Below are 9,295 nucleotides of genomic sequence, written 5' to 3' on the forward strand. Positions count from 1 at the left end.
TACACCTGAGAGATTTTCTGAATCGAGCAGTTTCAGCCCTTGGCCACTGTCACTACATGGACTGGTCATTTAGAATGCTAAGAAAACACTGGAAATAAATAAATGTTGTTGTTTTGAGCGATTCTTTTACTTCGTAGTGACTTTTACAAACCTAAGTTTAAATGTGACTGTAGTATAAGTTTCAAGTTAAGTTTGTAATTAGTTTTGGGGAAAATATTATATACATTTTTATGCCCCCGTAATAGAAGATCGGGGGCACATAGTTTTTGCCCTGTCCGTCGTCCGTCGGTCTGTCTGTTTGTCCGCAAAAACTTTAACCTTGCCCATATCTTTTGATTGGTTGGAGCTATTTTTTTTTTTCAGATTTCACATGTGTATTCCTTGTGACAAGAACTTTCTTTCAGTACCATCATATTTGACCTTTTGATCTTGACCTTGGAGTTTGACCCACTTTTGCAAATCTTAAGAGACTTTAACCTTTTTTGGCCATAACTTTTGAACAGTTGGAGCTTGGGCTGGCTTTCAAACTTCACATGTGTATTCCGTGTGATAAGATCTTCCCTTGGATACCGACATCTTTGACCCTTTGACCTTGGAGTTTGACCTACTGTTGAAAAACTTTAATCTTGGCCGTAACTGTTGAACAGTTTGTCCTAAGTCTTTTATACTTGCATGTGAACTCTTTGTGACAAGACCTTCCCTTGGGTACCAACAACTTTGACCCGTTGACCTTAACCTTGAAGTTGACCTTCTTTTGAAAAACTTTAACCTTGGCCATAAATTTTAAACAGTTTGTGCTAGAACTTTCATATTTCACATGTGTATTTCTTGTGATAAGACCTTCCTTTTGATACCAACAACTGTGACCTTTTGACCTTGGCCTTGGAGTTTGACCTACATTAATTTTGAAAAACTTTAACCTTGGCCATACCTTTTAAACAGTTGATGCTAGGGCTTTCATACTTCACATATGCATTTCTTGGGACAAGATCTTTCTTCAGATACCAACACCTTTAACCCTTTGCCCTTGACCTTGGAGTTTGACTTACTGTTAAAAAACTTTAATCTTGGCCATAACTTTTGAACAATTGGTTTTAGGGCTTTCATACTTCACATATGCATTCCTTGTGACAAGACCTTTCTTCAGATACCAACAACTCTGACCCTTTGATCTTGATCTTGGAATTTGAAAAACTTTAGCCTTGGCCATAACTTTTGAACAGTTTGTGTTAGGGCTTTGAAATCATACTTCATATGTATATAACCTGTGACAAGACCTTCCTTTGGATACCAACAATTTTGGCATTGACCTTGACCTTGGAGTTTGACCTACTTTAAAAAATTTTAACCTTGGCCATAATATGTGAACAATTGGTTCTATTGGTTCTAGGGCTTTCACATTCCATGATCATGTGTATCACTTGTGGCAAGACCTTCCCTTGGGCACCATTTGATCTTGACATTGCCGTTTTACTTACTTTTAAAAAACTTTAACCTTCGCCATAACTTTTCAACGGTTGGTGGTGGGTCCTTCATATTTCACGGGTATATTCCTCGAGACAAGTCCTTTCTTTGGGTACCAACATTATTGATCTCTTGACCTGGAGTTTGACCTAAATTCGACAAACTTTAAACTTAGCCATCCATAAGCTGCCATACGGAGGCATCAGTGTTTCACAAACAAATCTTGTTTCCCTTGAATTTATTTTAACCATCATAAAATTCTATACTGGTTAGCACGGGACACAGACCTTCACAATAATATATTTCTATTTTAAAATTTTTTATACGCACTTACATGAACATGTTGTATAGTGCTTATTAGAAATCTTGTTTAAAGAATGAAAATTTAATTAAATTGGATGTAATTAAGCAAAATAAGCCCGAATAACTCCGTCAGAGAGAGAGAGAGAGAGAGAGAGAGAGAGAGAGAGAGAGGGGAGGAGAGAGATTCCCTCTACACTTCAAATCAAATATTTAATTTTCGTTCTTCTTTTTTTATTTACATTATTAACTGCCTATCCTTTTCCTTTATTTTGTTTTCAGAGTCGGCCACAATTTGTTTTTATTTTTTTCAATGTTACACTTGAAATAGGGAGTTAGCATCGTTTTTGAAAGGGGAAGGGGCAGTCAAAGAAAAAAAATTCAACTTATCTGAAAAAAACCTGACACCCAAAAAAAGAGAGGAAAACTGTCCAAACTCGAAAATTATTTCGGGGGGGGGGGGGGGTTACCAACTTCTACCAAATTTTATTCATACATCACCCCTCCCACGGCCCCCTGATGCTATGTGCCTGTGAAATCCACGTGCTTCACCTGTCAACCAAATCACTCGATGCCCTTTGCTGCTGTGATTCTTGTCATGCCAAATTATTTTCCATGTAAATTGAAATATTCTGATTTCACACCTTTCTCAAAAAATATTTTGGGACATAGCTGGAGGCGCTGTGTCTTTATCACATCCTTCAGGCTTGACACACCAAATGTATTAAACTATTCAACCGACTTCCTGTCAACATCACACGTGTATATAATTGCCAACGTACCAGGGGCCTATATACTAATACTACTTCTAGTATATAGAGGTCCCTGAACGTACTAATTTAATAATTTTTCCTAAACACATTTTTAAATTACCTCGGTAAATTTATGTTGTTTTTTAATAAAATTTACCAAACAGAGTTAACATAAATGTCTGAGACACTTCTTGTTTAATTTTAATTAAGAGATAATTTATATATTTACATACTAAATCGTTGCCGATTTCAGATGAAAAAAAGGGGGGGGGGTCTTTGGTAGAACAAAAAGCAAACAAATTAGTTTGGAATCTTAATTTTCCTCAATATTCATTTTGATAGATCAAAACACATGTTATAGGGTTCTAATCTGGGCCTTCGATCTGAAATTCCATTCTACATTCGCTATAAACATGATAAATATATAAGTGCGTGTTAGTAATTAATACTGTATCATTTTTCTTATTTATTTATACTTCACTGCCAATGTAATATAAATCGATAGCTTCATTCATAGTCCATAATCATGATGATTATGCAACACATATATTGAAGACAACTCTTTTTAAAGGGGAGGGGGTGTAGTAAGAGTAAAATCACGCTAAATCACAATGATCACGCAAGTTTGGACACTGTATGGGTTATATAAGTATTAATATTAAACTTGAGTGTAGAATTACACGCATCATTATATACTGGCCATATTCCAGTTGTAATTATTTATATTGTCTTGTTTTAGGAAAATGGATCTTTACAATCGATATATGAAGTGAAATTTTGCCACTAACTGAAAAAGAATATCAGTTTACAAACTGTTTCAGGATACAATGTGAAGTTTAACAATTTTTAAAAAGACTTCAAGGTATTTGTGTGTGTTTGTGAATATTGGACATTTTATTTTTTTATTTTATTCCCGTTGACCCTTTTACTCGGTAGGCTCTTGCTGATTAGAAATCTCAAATTACTCATTAAAATTGGTTTCTGATTCAAACTGGAAAGCCCCGATGCCAAGGTCTACATTTTGTCAAACCTCGACAGCAAATGCGACATATCAACGTTGTGCATAGATTTCGATGCGATTTTATTTTTGGTTTTATTTCGTCGTAATCTTTAACATATAAAAGAACTGCGATCCATTTCACCCTTTACATTGGCCATAACTTTTGAACAATTAGCGCTAGGGCTTTCATATTTCACATGTGTATTCCTTGTGAAAAAGACCTTTCCTTGGGTGTGGATTTTTTTGACATTTTGATCTTAACCTAAGAGTTTGACCCACTTTGAAAAAACTTTAACCTTGGCCATAATTTTTGAACGGTACCAGGGCTTCCATATTTCACAGGTGTAATCCTTGTGAAAAGACCTTCCCTTGGGTACCAAACAATTAAGACGTTTGATCTTGACCTTGGAGTTGGACCTACTTTTGAAAAACTTTAACCTTGATCATTAACTTTTGAACAGTTGCTTCTAGGGCTTTCATATTTCACGTGTATTTCTTAAGACAAGACCTTGAAGTTTTCACGTAGGTACCAACAATTTTGACCCTTTGACCTTGATCTTAAAGTTTGACCTACTTTTAAAAACTTTAACCTTCTCCATAACTTTTCAGCGGTTGGTACTTGGGCTTTCATATTTCACAAGTATATTCCTTGAGACAAGAATACAGGCACTTTTCCGTAATAATTTTTAACCCATAGTATAATAATAACACAAGGTATCCAGCTCCGAATTATATTAAGTACCCCCCTCACATTTACGCTTTCAGAGGAAATGCACTGGAAAATTGTTTATTACCATTGTCTTCTACGATAATTCATCTACACAACCATATATGGCATGCTTGTCTTTATTTTCATTTATCTCCGTAAATAGCCTCAAAACTCTGCTTGAAGAGTGGAAAAGTCGACTTACACCATGAAATGGTATGTGCCAATCCCGGACAGAGAGAAAATTTAAAAATGATTGAGTGGGTTTAAAGAATAAATAGAATTTGATTATGTTTCAATTTCCATGGTACAATGGTAATAAATAGTTTGCCAGTGAATTTCCTCTGAAAGTGTAAATGAGAACTATTCTCCATGTAATTCGGAGCTGGATACCTTGTGTTATTATTATACTATGGGTTTAAAAAGTTATTACCGAAACAAGTGTCTGTGGACAAGACCTGTCTTTGGGTACCAACATTTTTTTATCTCTTGACCTTGGAGTTTGATTTGCATTTGACAAACTTTAACCTTCGCCATAAGCTATCATACGGGGCATCTGTGTTTCACAAGCACATTTTGTTTTTAACTGAAAATTAGGGACACACGACAGGTATATCCCCAATGTCTGGGTATAGTTTAGATGGAACTTTTTGTTGAGTAATTGTAATCATTGCTGTATTCCAAAGTTTATAGCTCTCTGCTGACCACGGGTGTCTCACTTCAATCTTTACAGCTTAGCTTTAACTTCAATCTATTGATTGGTTTTAAAATAGAGTATTGTTTGGAGTATCAAAATTATGCATAACATTATGATAACAAGTCTAAAAATATACCTGAATATTTATCCAATACGGTTCAAACAAATTCTTCGGTGTTTCCTATTGATGGAGTTGTATCTCTACGGTTTACACGTGCATCGTGTACCGTGTAGATGCTGAACATAAGAGAAACATATTCACGTCTTCTCCATTAGTAAGATGATCGGATAAAGGTCAGCAAGCTCTCAGCCCTTCCCCACCTGTGATGTTTACTTTGGGTGAACAAAGGGAAATCTGTATATAGAACTTAAAGTTAATTTATGTTTTCTCCTCTTGCAATGCAAAATTTTCTGATTAATCGCTTCTGATTTTAGGTTGTCACCGCTATGAAATTGTAGAGTTTTTCATAACTCATCAAATGAAGATTACCGGTGTATATATTACAGAATTACCCAAACGACTCCTTTTCCCCGTTCGTTCCCTGCTACATTGTAACCCAAGGCAATTGTTGTAGAATATTTTAATGAAGTCATGATAAAGGGTTGCACAAGAGTAGTGTGACTGAAAGCACTAAGAGTACTAAGGTAAATGCCATTTGGTTGCTTTCGTACAATGGATAATACTCATTAAACAAGTTCGATTGTAAGTAAACACGTTATAAATGTATTTTAGTCAAATATTAATTTAATACAATTACCGGGGAGGGGTTAATAATAAATTTATGCTAGATTCAGCTATAAGTCTAAATATTTTTGTGCAAACGATATATCTTCAATTTTGCATGTTTGACAATGTGATGCAAGTAAAAAATATCTCCAAGTCCGTTTAAATTACTTTCTGAAGGAAATTATCACTAGTTTTGATGTATGTGTCTAGATATAATACTAGACCAGGCCATCTTTTAAAATATGTTTGCTTGCCCTCTCCCGACTGAGGATACAAAAAAAATTATGTAGGAAGGTAATTTAAGGTAGGAGCATAACTTTTTTAAAATTAAAAAAAAACCCTGCAAATGTGAGGTTAAAATGGTTATTAATGAATAAAAAAATAATTATTTCCTGGAGATCAAAAAAAAGTTTTAAGTCGGGCCGTTTTTAGTCAGTCGGTCGGGAGAGGGCAAACAAACAATTTTGTAAAGATGGCCCCAATTCCATGACTTTGGTAAAGAAAGATGTCATGGATACTAGTATTCATAATAAAAGAAAATTAATTAAATATCAACATGTATTTATTTCGACGAGCAATGAAACTTGCTGCTCTGTCACGCATTTTATTCTTTTCGAGCCTGCTTTAATTCATACTAAATATCCTTTTTTTTCTTTTTTTTTGGCCTGTCAGGAAATTTTTGGTAGTGCCCCTTCAACTGTCAACTGAAAAATGTATGGCTGTGCCCCCCCCCCCCCTTCCACTAAACCGAAATTGCTTCCTACGGGCCTGATATGAATATTTTTTTCGACATTTATACGATGCTAAATATCACAGCGTCACACAATACAAGGCATAAAGGCTTGTTGGAAAAAAATCCTGTAATACATGTAACTCTGTCATGGAAATTTCGTACAGTCCTATCACATTGTACAGCATAAAAATATTGAAATTTGATTCCGAATTCCATTCATATCAGAGGATGATGAGTTAAAATATTAGATTATCCAGATTGCCTAATATTGGCATCATATATATACTAATTCAAAACTCCGCTTTGGAATAAATCATTTCCATGGTAACGTATTTCATGCATCATTGGACGGTGTTCACAGACAGGTGTAAGTTAATATTATTTTACTCACCCTCTCTTAGGAAAATTCGTGTACATTTTAATTATCTCCATTTGTCTGCTTATCACACTTTCTTGTCATTGCTTCTCATTTTGAAATTTAAGGGTAGCTAATTTATTTTCATAAATTGGTTATGGAATCTCTGTCTCAAGGTTTCACAAAGGTTAAATCACAGGAGTTCGCGTACCTATCAATTTAACCGAAATTTTCAGTAAATAAAAAAAAAATACGTAATACCTATAATAATAACACAAGGAGTGCAACGCATTCCAGGTCACCGGGGAACCCCTCTCTTAATATCGAGGCTGCTGCGCAATTAATTTTCAATCGAAAATTATAAAACACAAACCATTCTTTTCGGAAGGAACCATTCTTTATGTCTGTTAATGCATATGATTTGAAATGCCTGTTTAACATCAGTAGCAGCGACATTTCTCAACGACTTTGCCCAAACATTGGTTGTCCGCGACGCCATTACGTGACGTTACAATGGGTGCGTTGATTTACCCAAAAAGAAAAAAAATGCCAGAGATGAATAATAATATGGAAATTTAGATAATTTAAGGTCATGTACGATATGAATGTTCTACAAACAAATTCAACAGTTCTCCGTTTTACATACAGGTGTAAATAATGTGAAGAATACAACGTACAAAATGATACATATAAGAAATCAAAATGAATTACATGTACTTCCAGTAGACAAATGATTTGAACGTAACAGGGAAATGTTTTGAGCAGTGTCTTTCTCTTAAAAGATAATTATTATTTCCTTTTGACATTTGAAACATCATCTCAAAAAATGCTTTGGGCACTTTTTGATATTCTTGCATGAAGTGTGCGAGGATCTGTACATGTATGTGTAAAATGAATTATTTAATAACGTAACACTGCATGCATGTGAACAAAATTGTGAGTGATATAGTTCAATAAAAAAAATCATATATCCCCCCAGTAAATAAAAGTAAAATGGAAGCGCACGTCCAGCGATTGAACAACCCTTGAATATCGCCCCCCCCCCCCCCGACAACTTGTACGTTAACATAGTAAATACATACCAATATATAAATAGGCCTACTTATAAAATGGCCTCTTTTTTCTTGTTAAAACAACAGACAAATATTGATCAGAAAAGCTTACTTGAGCCTTCTGCTCAGGTGAGTATGAGCACAAATTACAAGTGTTACGAATTTTTTTTTTTAAATAAGTATTTAATAGGTTTTTTATGTACTGAAAATTTCGTTACAATTGATGGGTACGCCATCTTCCGTGATAGTACTGATTAAATTCTCAAAGTATACGATTGTTGAATAATCTTTTCGTTCTTCCTTTTTTTACTTGTCAAAGATTTCCTCGCCAAAATTGAAGACACATTAACTTGGATTGCACCCCCCCTCTACTTCCTGCTTTCAAGTTTTTTTAACACCTCAAACGTAACCTAGTATTAATATATGCTTAATTTTTAACATACTACATTGAATAAATTTAATAAGGGTTGGAAAACATATACCCATTCAATGTCTAAAAGGTAAAGACAACAAGGAGTACTTTAGTATACTAAAGTTAATAATCAATTATAAAGATTCACGGGCATTTTTTTTAGTATTTTAGAATAAAAATGAAGATGACGTCAGCCCCCCAAATTATTCACATATTTTTCCATCAATACCTAAAAATTTATATTCATTAACCATAAGTTGTGAATTGACCCCCCTTATCTTTTAAATACCACTGCTAAGTTATTATGTAAAATGTTTCATATATTTTATATATATTTCACAATAGACAAAAAAGTACTCGTATTACAAGTTAAAAGTTTTATCTCTGGTATCATATTGTATATGATTGTTCATTTCAGGCATTATATGTTCCTTTTGGGTAAAGCGACGCGCCCGTATTACGTCACGTAATGGCGTCGCGGACAACCAATGTTTGGGCGAAGTCGTTGAGAAATGTCACTGCTACTGATGTTAAACAGGCATTTCAAATCATATGCATTAACAGACATAAAGAATGGTTCCTTCCGAAAAGAATGGTTTGTGTTTTATAATTTTCGATTGAAAATTGATTGCGCGGCAGCCTCGATATTAAGAGAGAGGTTCCCCGGTGACCTGGAATGCGTTGCACTCCTTGTGTTATTATTATAGGTATTACGTATTTTTTTTATTTACTGAAAATTTCGGTTAAATTGATAGGTATGCGAACTCCTGTGGTTAAATACAGGAGGGTTCGGATGCTGTAAATCTCCTAGACTTTTTCGGATGTATGAACACGTAAAATTATTCTCCCCTGCATTCGCGAAAGCGATGGAACTTTAAATCTCGCTCATCTGTCAGTCTGTCACAAAACCTTTAACCTTGGTCATAACTTTTGAATGAGAAAAGATATGGCTTTCATATTTTACAAATGCATTACCTGTGACAAGAATTTCTCAAATGTGTTATGGTATTTTACCCAGTGACCTTGACCTTTTAGTTTGACGTAGTTTTCAAAAATTTTATCATTGCTGCTAACCTTTGAAGGAGAGAAGATTAGGG

The sequence above is a fragment of the Saccostrea echinata genome, unplaced genomic scaffold, assembly GCF_033153115.1.
Source record: "Saccostrea echinata isolate AGI-Se365-2 ecotype Australia unplaced genomic scaffold, CSIRO_AGI_Sech_v1 ptg000054l, whole genome shotgun sequence".
Lineage (NCBI taxonomy): Eukaryota > Metazoa > Mollusca > Bivalvia > Ostreida > Ostreidae > Saccostrea > Saccostrea echinata.